General features: G+C 44.0%; 1 long non-coding RNA gene across 12 annotated transcripts in view; it reads left to right on the top strand.

Annotated features, from left to right (window-relative positions):
• Window positions 1–16,040, top strand: part of LOC307181261 — a 1,302,881-nt gene that overhangs the window by 1,069,144 nt on the left and 217,697 nt on the right. The window contains exon 6 of one of the 12 annotated variants that reach the window (XR_013826252.1): window positions 7,309–7,386. The exons of the other annotated variants lie outside the window; for them this stretch is intronic. This is a non-coding gene — a long non-coding RNA (uncharacterized lncRNA). The remainder of the gene's footprint in view (window positions 1–7,308; window positions 7,387–16,040) is intronic. 12 annotated transcript variants of the gene reach the window in all.

The following is a 16,040-nucleotide window of genomic DNA, read 5'->3' as shown; positions in this document are numbered from 1 at the left end:
CTACCTCCTGAAATCGGTTTCCTGCAATTCTGCCCCGCATTCAAGTCCTCTTGGCAGCCTTACTTCAGTCTATTTTTGGACGATAGCTGTCATTTATAACTCTGCAGGTTTGTGAATTACAGTGCCCCTGAGCTCCTTTCTTCAACTCGCTTTCTTGTGACCAGGCCGCAACACCGCAGGATGGCTTCAGGCCCTAATCTGGTTCCGGCACGGCACGCTGAGCCTTTGGTTATTTCCTCTTCCTGGTGGGAAATGAGAGTTAAATTTGCCCGTCCAGACACCTCCAGCTAGTCTCTCATTGGTTCTCGCTATTCCTGTTCATCTTCCGCAGAAATTGCAAACTGGGCCAAACAGGAGGTTAAAGGCGCTGACTCTCCAAGTGGGGAGAGTGTTAGTAAAGCATCTGGAATGTTGCACCCGAGTACCAGGGGAGGAAAACTGAGACATATTTGAACACGTCTCCCGATCACATGGTTGATCATACTCTAGGTTCCACATGCATGTTTTAGCTGAAGGAAGAATACCTGAAACCTTGGTAGTTGAAACCCGTGTAATGGGTACCATGCAATATGACTTCAAAGGGTCTTCATTTGCTCACCGAACCTCTCCAATCCTATCACTGCTGCGTTTATGCCCCTGTACACATGCTTGATTCTCTTTCGGAGACATAGCAATCCATAGGTTTTAAGATACTTACTAGTCAGGTACATTCTTAGGCGTTTAATATGCGGTGTTGTGTCCATTTTGTTGAGCAAGGAATAGCTCTTGTCTATTCCATATTTGGCTTAAGGAACTTGATCTGTGCTCATTTCAATCTCTGGTTTTATGCAGCACCCCAACTCACCTTTACCCTTAAGCAAGCATAAGTTGTTTTTCTAAATTTGAGACCCTGTTCTGCTCTGTAATTCAGTTCATGTGTAGCCAAGTTTCCATTCCGTGTATTACTGATATCTTATGATGTTTCATTTTCTGTGTGACTTATTTCAGTTAGAATCATCATACCTGAATCCACTCATTGTGCTGCTAAGGGCCTGATGACATAGATTTCATTGCTGAGTGATATTGCTTTGTAAGTGAATACCACAACTTCTTTATCCATTTTTCACTTTCTGCGATGTTGAACTTGTACTGTAAACGAGGTTCTTGTAAACAGAGCCGTTCCAAACTTTGGGGTGGCTGTGTCTTTTTGATTTTAATTTCCCTAAGCTATAGGACCATAAGTGGAAGTGCCCTAGGCTCTGTTGCTTTGTTTTTTAGATGTTTCAGGAAACACCATACACTTCTCCCGAGTGGTTGTTGGCAATTTACATCCCGCCCATCAGCATAACAAGGCTCCCAGTTCTCCATGGCCTGTCCTGCCTTTCTGGATTTTACACTTTTTTCAGATGGCCATTTTGACCGGGGGGAAGTGAGACTTCATTGTAGTGCAGATTTCCTTTGCAAGCTTGCTTGGTTGGCCAAAAAGGGCGTATGCGTTTTTTCCTGAATATATTCAGGAAAAAACGCATACGCCCTTTTTGGCCAAGTGCATCATTGTGGACGTTCTGCCTCTTTTCCTATGCTTTCAATGCAATTCCAGTCTACCTCCTGAAATCGGTTTCCTGCAATTCTGCCCCGCTTTCAAGTCCTCTTGGCAGCCTTACTTCAGTCTATTTTTGGACGATAGCTGTCATTTATAACTCTGCAGGTTTGTGAATTACAGTGCCCCTGAGCTCCTTTCTTCAACTCGCTTTCTTGTGACCTGGCCGCAACACCGCAGGATGGCTTCAGGCCCTAATCTGGTTCCGGCACGGCACGCTGAGCCTTTGGTTATTTCCTCTTCCTGGTGGGAAATGAGAGTTAAATTTGCCCGTCCAGACACCTCCAGCTAGTCTCTCATTGGTTCTCGCTATTCCTGTTCATCTTCCGCAGAAATTGCAAACTGGGCCAAACAGGAGGTTAAAGGCGCTGACTCTCCAAGTGGGGAGAGTGTTAGTAAAGCGTCTGGAATGTTGCACCCGAGTACCAGGGAATGAAAACTGAGACATATTTGAACACGTCTCCCGTTCACATGGTTGATCATACTTGGGTTCCACATGCATGTTTTAGCTGAAGGAAGAATACCTTAAACCTGGAGAGTTGAGACCCGTGGAATGGGTACCATGCAATATGACTTCAAAGGGTCTTCATTTGCTCACCGAACCTCTCCAATCCTATCACTGCTGCGTTTATGCCCCTGTACACATGCTTGATTCTCTTTTGGAGACATAGCAATCCATAGGTTTTACGATACTTACTAGTCAGGTACATTCTTAGGCGTTTAATATGCGGTGTTGAGTCCATTTCGTTGAGCAAGGAGTAGCTCTTGTCTATTCCATATTTGACTTAAGGAACTTTATCTGTGCTCATTTCAATCTCTGGTTTTATGCAGCACCCCAACTCACCTTTCCCCTTAAGCAAGCATAAGTTGGTTTTCTAAATTTGAGACCCTGTTCTGTTCTGTAATTCAGTTCCTGTGTAGCCAAGTTTCCATTCCGTGTATTACTGATATCTTATGATGTTTCTTTTTCTGTGTGACTTACTTCAGTTAGAATCATCATACCTGAATCCACTCATTGTGCTGCTAAGGGCCTGATGACACAGATTTCATTGCTGAGTGATATTGCTTTGTAAGTAAATACCACAACTTCTTTATCCATTTTTCACTTTCTGCGATGTTGAACTTGTACTGTAAACGAGGTTCTTGTAAACAGAGCCGTTCCAAACTTTGGGGTGGCTGTGTCTTTTTTATTTTAATTTCCCTAAGCTATAGGACCATAAGTGGAAGTGCCCTAGGTTCTGTTGCTTTGTTTTTTAGATGTTTCAGGAAACACCATACACTTCTCCCGAGTGGTTGTTGGCAATTTACATCCCGCCCATCAGCATAACAAGGCTCCCAGTTCTCCATGGCCTGTCCTGCCTTTCTGGATTTTACACTTTTTTCAGATGGCCCTTTTGACCGGGGGGAAGTGAGACTTCATTGTAGTGCAGATTTCCTTTGCAAGCTTGCTTGGTTGGCCAAAAAGGGCGTATGCGTTTTTTCCTGAATATATTCAGGAAAAAACGCATACGCCCTTTTTGGCCAAGTGCATCATTGTGGACGTTCTGCCTCTTTTCCTATGCTTTCAATGCAATTCCAGTCTACCTCCTGAAATCGGTTTCCTGCAATTCTGCCCCGCTTTCAAGTCCTCTTGGCAGCCTTACTTCAGTCTATTTTTGGACGATAGCTGTCATTTATAACTCTGCAGGTTTGTGAATTACAGTGCCCCTGAGCTCCTTTCTTCAACTCGCTTTCTTGTGACCTGGCCGCAACACCGCAGGATGGCTTCAGGCCCTAATCTGGTTCCGGTACGGCACGCTGAGCCTTTGGTTATTTCCTCTTCCTGGTGGGAAATGAGAGTTAAATTTGCCCGTCCAGACACCTCCAGCTAGCCTCTCATTGGTTCTCGCTATTCCTGTTCATCTTCCGCAGAAATTGCAAACTGGGCCAAACAGGAGGTTAAAGGCGTTGACTCTCCAAGTGGGGAGAGTGTTAGTAAAGCGTCTGGAATGTTGCACCCGAGTAGCAGGGGAGGAAAACTGAGACATATTTGAACACGTCTCCCGTTCACATGGTTGATCATACTTGGGTTCCACATGCATGTTTTAGCTGAAGGAAGAATACCTTAAACCTGGAGAGTTGAGACCCGTGGAATGGGTACCATGCAATATGACTTCAAAGGGTCTTCATTTGCTCACCGAACGTCTCCAATCCTATCACTGCTGCGTTTATGCCCCTGTACACATGCTTGATTCTCTTTTGGAGACATAGCAATCCATAGGTTTTACGATACTTACTAGTCAGGTACATTCTTAGGCGTTTAATATGCGGTGTTGAGTCCATTTCGTTGAGCAAGGAGTAGCTCTTGTTTATTCCATATTTGACTTAAGGAACTTTATCTGTGCTCATTTCAATCTCTGGTTTTATGCAGCACCCCAACTCACCTTTCCCCTTAAGCAAGCATAAGTTGGTTTTCTAAATTTGAGACCCTGTTCTGTTCTGTAATTCAGTTCCTGTGTAGCCAAGTTTACATTCCGTGTATTACTGATATCTTATGATGTTTCTTTTTCTGTGTGACTTATTTCAGTTAGAATCATCATACCTGAATCCACTCATTGTGCTGCTAAGGGCCTGATGACATAGATTTCATTGCTGAGTGATATTGCTTTGTAAGTGAATACCACAACTTCTTTATCCATTTTTCACTTTCTGCGATGTTGAACTTGTACTGTAAACGAGGTTCTTGTAAACAGAGCCGTTCCAAACTTTGGGGTGGCTGTGTCTTTTTGATTTTAATTTCCCTAAGCTATAGGACCATAAGTGGAAGTGCCCTAGCCTCTGTTGCTTTGTTTTTTAGATGTTTCAGGAAACACCATACACTTCTCCCAAGTGTCTGTTGGCAATTTACATCCCGCCCATCAGCATAACAAGGCTCCCAGTTCTCCATGGCCTGTCCTGCCTTTCTGGATTTTACCCTTTTTTCAGATGGCCCTTTTGACCGGGGGGAAGTGAGACTTCATTGTAGTGCAGATTTCCTTTGCAAGCTTGCTTGGTTGGCCAAAAAGTGCGTATGCGTTTTTTCCTGAATATATTCAGGAAAAAACGCATACGCCCTTTTTGGCCAAGTGCATCATTGTGGACGTTCTGCCTCTTTTCCTATGCTTTCAATGCAATTCCAGTCTACCTCCTGAAATCGGTTTCCTGCAATTCTGCCCCGCTTTCAAGTCCTCTTGGCAGCCTTACTTCAGTCTATTTTTGGACGATAGCTGTCATTTATAACTCTGCAGGTTTGTGAATTACAGTGCCCCTGAGCTCCTTTCTTCAACTCGCTTTCTTTTGAGCTGGCCGCAACACCGCAGGATGGCTTCAGGCCCTAATCTGGTTCAAGTACGGCACGCTGAGCCTTTGGTTATTTCCTTTTCCTGGTGGGAAATGAGAGTTAAATTTGCCCGTCCAGACACCTCCAGCTAGTCTCTCTTTGGTTCTCGCTATTCCTGTTCATCTTCCGCAGAAATTGCAAACTGGGCCAAACAGGAGGTTAAAGGTGCTGACTCTCCAAGTCAGGAGAGTGTTAGTAAAGCATCTGGAATGTTGCACCCGAGTACCAGGGGATGAAAACTGAGACATATTTGAACACGTCTCCCGATCACATGGTTGATCATACTCTAGGTTCCACATGCATGTTTTAGTTGAAGGAAGAATACCTTAAACCTGGGTAGTTGAAACCCGTGGAATGGGTACCATGCAATATGATTTCAAAGGGCCTTCATTTGCTCACCGAACCTCTCCAATCCTATCACTGCTGCGTTTATGCCCCTGTACACATGCTTGATTCTCTTTCGGAGACATAGCAATCCATAGGTTTTAAGATACTTACTAGTCAGGTACATTCTTAGGCGTTTAATATGCGATGTTGAGTCCATTTCGTTGAGCAAGGAGTAGCTCTTGTCTATTCCATATTTGACTTAAGGAACTTTATCTGTGCTCATTTCAATCTCTGGTTTTATGCAGCACCCCAACTCACCTTTCCCCTTAAGCAAGCATAAGTTGGTTTTCTAAATTTGAGACCCTGTTCTGTTCTGTAATTCAGTTCCTGTGTAGCCAAGTTTCCATTCCGTGTATTACTGATATCTTATGATGTTTCTTTTTCTGTGTGACTTACTTCAGTTAGAATCATCATACCTGAATCCACTCATTGTGCTGCTAAGGGCCTGATGACACAGATTTCATTGCTGAGTGATATTGCTTTGTAAGTAAATACCACAACTTCTTTATCCATTTTTCACTTTCTGCGATGTTGAACTTGTACTGTAAACGAGGTTCTTGTAAACAGAGCCGTTCCAAACTTTGGGGTGGCTGTGTCTTTTTGATTTTAATTTCCCTAAGCTATAGGACCATAAGTGGAAGTGCCCTAGGTTCTGTTGCTTTGTTTTTTAGATGTTTCAGGAAACACCATACACTTCTCCCGAGTGGTTGTTGGCAATTTACATCCCGCCCATCAGCATAACAAGGCTCCCAGTTCTCCATGGCCTGTCCTGCCTTTCTGGATTTTACACTTTTTTCAGATGGCCCTTTTGACCGGGGGGAAGTGAGACTTCATTGTAGTGCAGATTTCCTTTGCAAGCTTGCTTGGTTGGCCAAAAAGGGCGTATGCGTTTTTTCCTGAATATATTCAGGAAAAAACGCATACGCCCTTTTTGGCCAAGTGCATCATTGTGGCCGTTCTGCCTCTTTTCCTATGCTTTCAATGCAATTCCAGTCTACCTCCTGAAATTGGTTTCCTGCAATTCTGCCCCGCTTTCAAGTCCTCTTTGCAGCCTTACTTCAGTCTATTTTTGGACGATAGCTGTCATTTATAACTCTGCAGGTTTGTGAATTACAGTGCCCCTGAGCTCCTTTCTTCAACTCGCTTTCTTTTGAGCTGGCCGCAACACCGCAGGATGGCTTCAGGCCCTAATCTGTCTCCGGTACGGCACGCTGAGCCTTTGGTTATTTCCTCTTCCTGGTGGGAAATGAGAGTTAAATTTGCCCGTCCAGACACCTCCAGCTAACCTCTCATTGGTTCTCGCTATTCCTGTTCATCTTCCGCAGAAATTGCAAACTGGGCCAAACAGGAGGTTAAAGGCGCTGACTCTCCAAGTGGGGAGAGTGTTAGTAAAGCGTCTGGAATGTTGCACCCGAGTACCAGGGGAGGAAAACTGAGACATATTTGAACACGTCTCCCGTTCACATGGTTGATCATACTTGGGTTCCACATGCATGTTTTAGCTGAAGGAAGAATACCTTAAACCTGGAGAGTTGAGACCCGTGTAATGGGTACCATGCAATATGACTTCAAAGGGTCTTCATTTGCTCACCGAACGTCTCCAATCCTATCACTGCTGCGTTTATGCCCCTGTACACATGCTTGATTCTCTTTTGGAGACATAGCAATCCATAGGTTTTACGATACTTACTAGTCAGGTACATTCTTAGGCGTTTAATATGCGGTGTTGAGTCCATTTCGTTGAGCAAGGAGTAGCTCTTGTCTATTCCATATTTGACTTAAGGAACTTTATCTGTGCTCATTTCAATCTCTGGTTTTATGCAGCACCCCAACTCACCTTTACCCTTAAGCAAGCATAAGTTGGTTTTCTAAATTTGAGACCCTGTTCTGTTCTGTAATTCAGTTCCTGTGTAGCCAAGTTTACATTCCGTGTATTACTGATATCTTATGATGTTTCTTTTTCTGTGTGACTTACTTCAGTTAGAATCATCATACCTGAATCCACTCATTGTGCTGCTAAGGGCCTGATGACACAGATTTCATTGTTGAGTGATATTGCTTTGTAAGTAAATACCACAACTTCTTTATCCATTTTTCACTTTCTGCGATGTTGAACTTGTACTGTAAACGAGGTTCTTGTAAACAGAGCCGTTCCAAACTTTGGGGTGGCTGTGTCTTTTTTATTTTAATTTCCCTAAGCTATAGGACCATAAGTGGAAGTGCCCTAGGTTCTGTTGCTTTGTTTTTTAGATGTTTCAGGAAACACCATACACTTCTCCCGAGTGGTTGTTGGCAATTTACATCCCGCCCATCAGCATAACAAGGCTCCCAGTTCTCCATGGCCTGTCCTGCCTTTCTGGATTTTACACTTTTTTCAGATGGCCCTTTTCACCGGGGGGAAGTGAGACTTCATTGTAGTGCAGATTTCCTTTGCAAGCTTGCTTGGTTGGCCAAAAAGGGCGTATGCGTTTTTTCCTGAATATATTCAGGAAAAAACGCATACGCCCTTTTTGGCCAAGTGCATCATTGTGGACGTTCTGCCTCTTTTCCTATGCTTTCAATGCAATTCCAGTCTACCTCCTGAAATCGGTTTCCTGCAATTCTGCCCCGCTTTCAAGTCCTCTTGGCAGCCTTACTTCAGTCTATTTTTGGACGATAGCTGTCATTTATAACTCTGCAGGTTTGTGAATTACAGTGCCCCTGAGCTCCTTTCTTCAACTCGCTTTCTTTTGAGCTGGCCGCAACACCGCAGGATGGCTTCAGGCCCTAATCTGGTTCCGGTACGGCACGCTGAGCCTTTGGTTATTTCCTCTTCCTGGTGGGAAATGAGAGTTAAGTTTGCCCGTCCAGACACCTCCAGCTAGCCTCTCATTGGTTCTCGCTATTCCTGTTCATCTTCCGCAGAAATTGCAAACTGGGCCAAACAGGAGGTTAAAGGCGTTGACTCTCCAAGTGGGGAGAGTGTTAGTAAAGCGTCTGGAATGTTGCACCCGAGTACCAGGGGAGGAAAACTGAGACATATTTGAACACGTCTCCCGTTCACATGGTTGATCATACTTGGGTTCCACATGCATGTTTTAGCTGAAGGAAGAATACCTTAAACCTGGAGAGTTGAGACCCGTGGAATGGGTACCATGCAATATGACTTCAAAGGGTCTTCATTTGCTCACCGAACGTCTCCAATCCTATCACTGCTGCGTTTATGCCCCTGTACACATGCTTGATTCTCTTTTGGAGACATAGCAATCCATAGGTTTTACGATACTTACTAGTCAGGTACATTCTTAGGCGTTTAATATGCGGTGTTGAGTCCATTTCGTTGAGCAAGGAGTAGCTCTTGTTTATTCCATATTTGACTTAAGGAACTTTATCTGTGCTCATTTCAATCTCTGGTTTTATGCAGCACCCCAACTCACCTTTCCCCTTAAGCAAGCATAAGTTGGTTTTCTAAATTTGAGACCCTGTTCTGTTCTGTAATTCAGTTCCTGTGTAGCCAAGTTTCCATTCCGTGTATTACTGATATCTTATGATGTTTCTTTTTCTGTGTGACTTATTTCAGTTAGAATCATCATACCTGAATCCACTCATTGTGCTGCTAAGGGCCTGATGACATAGATTTCATTGCTGAGTGATATTGCTTTGTAAGTGAATACCACAACTTCTTTATCCATTTTTCACTTTCTGCGATGTTGAACTTGTACTGTAAACGAGGTTCTTGTAAACAGAGCCGTTCCAAACTTTGGGGTGGCTGTGTCTTTTTGATTTTAATTTCCCTAAGCTATAGGACCATAAGTGGAAGTGCCCTAGGTTCTGTTGCTTTGTTTTTTAGATGTTTCAGGAAACACCATACACTTCTCCCGAGTGGTTGTTGGCAATTTACATCCCGCCCATCAGCATAACAAGGCTCCCAGTTCTCCATGGCCTGTCCTGCCTTTCTGGATTTTACACTTTTTTCAGATGGCCCTTTTGACCGGGGGGAAGTGAGACTTCATTGTAGTGCAGATTTCCTTTGCAAGCTTGCTTGGTTGGCCAAAAAGTGCGTATGCGTTTTTTCCTGAATATATTCAGGAAAAAACGCATACGCCCTTTTTGGCCAAGTGCATCATTGTGGACGTTCTGCCTCTTTTCCTATGCTTTCAATGCAATTCCTGTCTACCTCCTGAAATCGGTTTCCTGCAATTCTGCCCCGCTTTCAAGTCCTCTTGGCAGCCTTACTTCAGTCTATTTTTGGACGATAGCTGTCATTTATAACTCTGCAGGTTTGTGAATTACAGTGCCCCTGAGCTCCTTTCTTCAACTCGCTTTCTTTTGAGCTGGCCGCAACACCGCAGGATGGCTTCAGGCCCTAATCTGGTTCAGGTACGGCACGCTGAGCCTTTGGTTATTTCCTTTTCCTGGTGGGAAATGAGAGTTAAATTTGCCCGTCCAGACACCTCCAGCTAGTCTCTCTTTGGTTCTCGCTATTCCTGTTCATCTTCCGCAGAAATTGCAAACTGGGCCAAACAGGAGGTTAAAGGTGCTGACTCTCCAAGTCAGGAGAGTGTTAGTAAAGCATCTGGAATGTTGCACCCGAGTACCAGGGGATGAAAACTGAGACATATTTGAACACGTCTCCCGATCACATGGTTGATCATACTCTAGGTTCCACATGCATGTTTTAGTTGAAGGAAGAATACCTTAAACCTGGGTAGTTGAAACCCGTGGAATGGGTACCATGCAATATGATTTCAAAGGGTCTTCATTTGCTCACCGAACCTCTCCAATCCTATCACTGCTGCGTTTATGCCCCTGTACACATGCTTGATTCTCTTTTGGAGACATAGCAATCCATAGGTTTTAAGATACTTACTAGTCAGGTACATTCTTAGGCGTTTAATATGCGGTGTTGAGTCCATTTCGTTGAGCAAGGAGTAGCTCTTGTCTATTCCATATTTGACTTAAGGAACTTTATCTGTGCTCATTTCAATCTCTGGTTTTATGCAGCACCCCAACTCACCTTTACCCTTAAGCAAGCATAAGTTGGTTTTCTAAATTTGAGACCCTGTTCTGTTCTGTAATTCAGTTCCTGTGTAGCCAAGTTTCCATTCCGTGTATTACTGATATCTTATGATGTTTCTTTTTCTGTGTGACTTACTTCAGTTAGAATCATCATACCTGAATCCACTCATTGTGCTGCTAAGGGCCTGATGACACAGATTTCATTGCTGAGTGATATTGCTTTGTAAGTAAATACCACAACTTCTTTATCCATTTTTCACTTTCTGCGATGTTGAACTTGTACTGTAAACGAGGTTCTTGTAAACAGAGCCGTTCCAAACTTTGGGGTGGCTGTGTCTTTTTGATTTTAATTTCCCTAAGCTATAGGACCATAAGTGGAAGTGCCCTAGGTTCTGTTGCTTTGTTTTTTAGATGTTTCAGGAAACACCATACACTTCTCCCGAGTGGTTGTTGGCAATTTACATCCCGCCCATCAGCATAACAAGGCTCCCAGTTCTCCATGGCCTGTCCTGCCTTTCTGGATTTTACACTTTTTTCAGATGGCCCTTTTGACCGGGGGGAAGTGAGACTTCATTGTAGTGCAGATTTCCTTTGCAAGCTTGCTTGGTTGGCCAAAAAGGGCGTATGCGTTTTTTCCTGAATATATTCAGGAAAAAACGCATACGCCCTTTTTGGCCAAGTGCCTCATTGTGGACGTTCTGCCTCTTTTCCTATGCTTTCAATGCAATTCCAGTCTACCTCCTGAAATCGGTTTCCTGCAATTCTGCCCCGCTTTCAAGTCCTCTTGGCAGCCTTACTTCAGTCTATTTTTGGACGATAGCTGTCATTTATAACTCTGCAGGTTTGTGAATTACAGTGCCCCTGAGCTCCTTTCTTCAACTCGCTTTCTTTTGAGCTGGCCGCAACACCGCAGGATGGCTTCAGGCCCTAATCTGTCTCCGGTACGGCACGCTGAGCCTTTGGTTATTTCCTCTTCTTGGTGGGAAATGAGAGTTAAATTTGCCCGTCCAGACACCTCCAGCTAGCCTCTCATTGGTTCTCGCTATTCCTGTTCATCTTCCGCAGAAATTGCAAACTGGGCCAAACAGGAGGTTAAAGGCGCTGACTCTCCAAGTGGGGAGAGTGTTAGTAAAGCGTCTGGAATGTTGCACCCGAGTACCAGGGGAGGAAAACTGAGACATATTTGAACACGTCTCCCGTTCACATGGTTGATCATACTTGGGTTCCACATGCATGTTTTAGCTGAAGGAAGAATACCTTAAACCTGGAGAGTTGAGACCCGTGTAATGGGTACCATGCAATATGACTTCAAAGGGTCTTCATTTGCTCACCGAACCTCTCCAATCCTATCACTGCTGCGTTTATGCCCCTGTACACATGCTTGATTCTCTTTTGGAGACATAGCAATCCATAGGTTTTACGATACTTACTAGTCAGGTACATTCTTAGGCGTTTAATATGCGGTGTTGAGTCCATTTCGTTGAGCAAGGAGTAGCTCTTGTCTATTCCATATTTGACTTAAGGAACTTTATCTGTGCTCATTTCAATCTCTGGTTTTATGCAGCACCCCAACTCACCTTTACCCTTAAGCAAGCATAAGTTGGTTTTCTAAATTTGAGACCCTGTTCTGTTCTGTAATTCAGTTCCTGTGTAGCCAAGTTTACATTCCGTGTATTACTGATATCTTATGATGTTTCTTTTTCTGTGTGACTTATTTCAGTTAGAATCATCATACCTGAATCCACTCATTGTGATGCTAAGGGCCTGATGACATAGATTTCATTGCTGAGTGATATTGCTTTGTAAGTAAATACCACAACTTCTTTATCCATTTTTCACTTTCTGCGATGTTGAACTTGTACTGTAAACGAGGTTCTTGTAAACAGAGGCGTCCCAAACTTTGGGGTGGCTGTGTCTTTTTGATTTTAATTTCCCTAAACTATAGGACCATAAGTGGCAGTGCCCTAGGCTCTGTTGCTTTGTTTTTTAGATGTTTCAGGAAACACCATACACTTCTCCCGAGTGTCTGTTGGCAATTTACATCCCGCCCATCAGCATAACAAGGCTCCCAGTTCTCCATGGCCTGTCCTGCCTTTCTGGATTTTACACTTTTTTCAGATGGCCCTTTTCACCGGGGGGAAGTGAGACTTCATTGTAGTGCAGATTTCCTTTGCAAGCTTGCTTGGTTGGCCAAAAAGTGCGTATGCGTTTTTTACTGAATATATTCAGGAAAAAACGCATACGCCCTTTTTGGCCAAGTGCATCATTGTGGACGTTCTGCCTCTTTTCCTATGCTTTCAATGCAATTCCAGTCTACCTCCTGAAATCGGTTTCCTGCAATTCTGCCCCGCTTTCAAGTCCTCTTGGCAGCCTTACTTCAGTCTATTTTTGGACGATAGCTGTCATTTATAACTCTGCAGGTTTGTGAATTACAGTGCCCCTGAGCTCCTTTCTTCAACTCGGTTTCTTTTGAGCTGGCCGCAACACCGCAGGATGGCTTCAGGCCCTAATCTGGTTCCGGTACGGCACGCTGAGCCTTTGGTTATTTCCTCTTCCTGGTGGGAAATGAGAGTTAAATTTGCCCGTCCAGACACCTCCAGCTAGCCTCTCATTGGTTCTCGCTATTCCTGTTCATCTTCCGCAAACTGGGCCAAACAGGAGGTTAAAGGCGCTGACTCTCCAAGTGGGGAGAGTGTTAGTAAAGCGTCTGGAATGTTGCACCCGAGTACCAGGGGAGGAAAACTGAGACATATTTGAACACGTCTCCCGTTCACATGGTTGATCATACTTGGGTTCCACATGCATGTTTTAGCTGAAGGAAGAATACCTTAAACCTGGAGAGTTGAGACCCGTGGAATGGGTACCATGCAATATGACTTCAAAGGGTCTTCATTTGCTCACCGAACCTCTCCAATCCTATCACTGCTGCGTTTATGCCCCTGTACACATGCTTGATTCTCTTTTGGAGACATAGCAATCCGTAGGTTTTACGATACTTACTAGTCAGGTACATTCTTAGGCGTTTAATATGCGGTGTTGAGTCCATTTCGTTGAGCAAGGAGTAGCTCTTGTCTATTCCATATTTGACTTAAGGAACTTTATCTGTGCTCATTTCAATCTCTGGTTTTATGCAGCACCCCACCTCACCTTTACCCTTAAGCAAGCATAAGTTGGTTTTCTAAATTTGAGACCCTGTTCTGTTCTGTAATTCAGTTCCTGTGTAGCCAAGTTTACATTCCGTGTATTACTGATATCTTATGATGTTTCTTTTTCTGTGTGACTTATTTCAGTTAGAATCATCATACCTGAATCCACTCATTGTGATGCTAAGGGCCTGATGACATAGATTTCATTGCTGAGTGATATTGCTTTGTAAGTAAATACCACAACTTCTTTATCCATTTTTCACTTTCTGCGATGTTGAACTTGTACTGTAAACGAGGTTCTTGTAAACAGAGGCGTCCCAAACTTTGGGGTGGCTGTGTCTGTTTGATTTTAATTTCCCTAAGCTATAGGACCATAAGTGGCAGTGCCCTAGGCTCTGTTGCTTTGTTTTTTAGATGTTTCAGGAAACACCATACACTTCTCCCGAGTGTCTGTTGGCAATTTACATCCCGCCCATCAGCATAACAAGGCTCCCAGTTCTCCATGGCCTGTCCTGCCTTTCTGGATTTTACCCTTTTTTCAGATGGCCCTTTTGACCGGGGGGAAGTGAGACTTCATTGTAGTGCAGATTTCCTTTGCAAGCTTGCTTGGTTGGCCAAAAAGGGCGTATGCGTTTTTTCCTGAATATATTCAGGAAAAAACGCATACGCCCTTTTTGGCCAAGTGCATCATTGTGGACGTTCTGCCTCTTTTCCTATGCTTTCAATGCAATTCCAGTCTACCTCCTGAAATCGGTTTCCTGCAATTCTGCCCCGCTTTCAAGTCCTCTTGGCAGCCTTACTTCAGTCTATTTTTGGACGATAGCTGTCATTTATAACTCTGCAGGTTTGTGAATTACAGTGCCCCTGAGCTCCTTTCTTCAACTTGCTTTCTTGTGACCTGGCCGCAACACCGCAGGATGGCTTCAGGCCCTAATCTGGTTCCGGCCCGGCATGCTGAGCCTTTGGTTAATTCCTCTTCCTGGTGGGAAATGAGAGTTAAATTTGCCCGTCCAGACACCTCCAGCTAGCCTCTCATTGGTTCTCGCTATTCCTGTTCATCTTCCGCAGAAATTGCAAACTGGGCCAAACAGGAGGTTAAAGGGACTGACTCTCCAAGTGGGGAGAGTGTTAGTAAAGCGTCTGGAATGTTGCACCCAAGTACCAGGGTACGAAAACTGAGACATATTTGAACACGTCTCCCGATCACATGGTTGATCATACTCTAGGTTCCACATGCATGTTTTAGCTGAAGGAAGAATACCTTAAACCTGGGTAGTTGAAACCCGTGGAATGGGTACCATGCAATATGACTTCAAAGGGTCTTCATTTGCTCACCGAACCTCTCCAATCCTATCACTGCTGCGTTTATGCCCCTGTACACATGCTTGATTCTCTTTTGGAGACATAGCAATCCATAGGTTTTAAGATACTTACAAGTCAGGTACATTCTTAGGCGTTTAATATGCGGTGTTGAGTCCATTTCGTTGAGCAAGGAGTAGCTCTTGTCTATTCCATATTTGGCTTAAGGAACTTTATCTGTGCTCATTTCAATCTCTGGTTTTATGCAGCACCCCAACTCACCTTTACCCTTAAGCAAGCATAAGTTGTTTTTCTAAATTTGAGTCCCTGTTCTGTTCTGTAATTCAGTTCCTGTGTAGCCAAGTTTATATTCCGTGTATTACTGATATCTTATGATGTTTCTTTTTCTGTGTGACTTACTTCAGTTAGAATCATCATACCTGAATCCACTCATTGTGCTGCTAAGGGCCTGATGACACAGATTTCATTGCTGAGTGATATTGCTTTGTAAGTAAATACCACAACTTCTTTATCCATTTTTCACTTTCTGCGATATTGAACTTGTACCGTAAACGAGGTTCTTGTAAACAGAGCCGTTCCAAACTTTGGGGTGGCTGTGTCTTTTTGATTTTAATTTCCCTAAGCTATAGGACCATAAGTGGAAGTGCCCTAGGCTCTGTTGCTTTGTTTTTTAGATGTTTCAGGAAACACCATACACTTCTCCCGAGTGTCTGTTGGCAATTTACATCCCGCCCATCAGCATAACAAGGCTCCCAGTTCTCCATGGCCTGTCCTGCCTTTCTGGATTTTACACTTTTTTCAGATGGCCCTTTTGACCGGGGGGAAGTGAGACTTCATTGTAGTGCAGATTTCCTTTGCAAGCTTGCTTGGTTGGCCAAAAAGTGCGTATGCGTTTTTTCCTGAATATATTCAGGAAAAAACGCATACGCCCTTTTTGGCCAAGTGCATCATTGTGGACGTTCTGCCTCTTTTCCTATGCTTTCAATGCAATTCCAGTCTACCTCCTGAAATCGGTTTCCTGCAATTCTGCCCCGCTTTCAAGTCCTCTTGGCAGCCTTACTTCAGTCTATTTTTGGACGATAGCTGTCATTTATAACTCTGCAGGTTTGTGAATTACAGTGCCCCTGAGCTCCTTTCTTCAACTCGGTTTCTTTTGAGCTGGCCGCAACACCGCAGGATGGCTTCAGGCCCTAATCTGGTTCCGGTACGGCACGCTGAGCCTTTGGTTATTTCCTCTTCCTGGTGGGAAATG

The sequence above is a fragment of the Stenella coeruleoalba genome, assembly GCF_951394435.1.
Source record: "Stenella coeruleoalba genome assembly, contig: scaffold_78, whole genome shotgun sequence".
NCBI classification, from domain to species: domain Eukaryota; kingdom Metazoa; phylum Chordata; class Mammalia; order Artiodactyla; family Delphinidae; genus Stenella; species Stenella coeruleoalba.
This window is presented reverse-complemented; position numbering and strand designations above follow the sequence as displayed.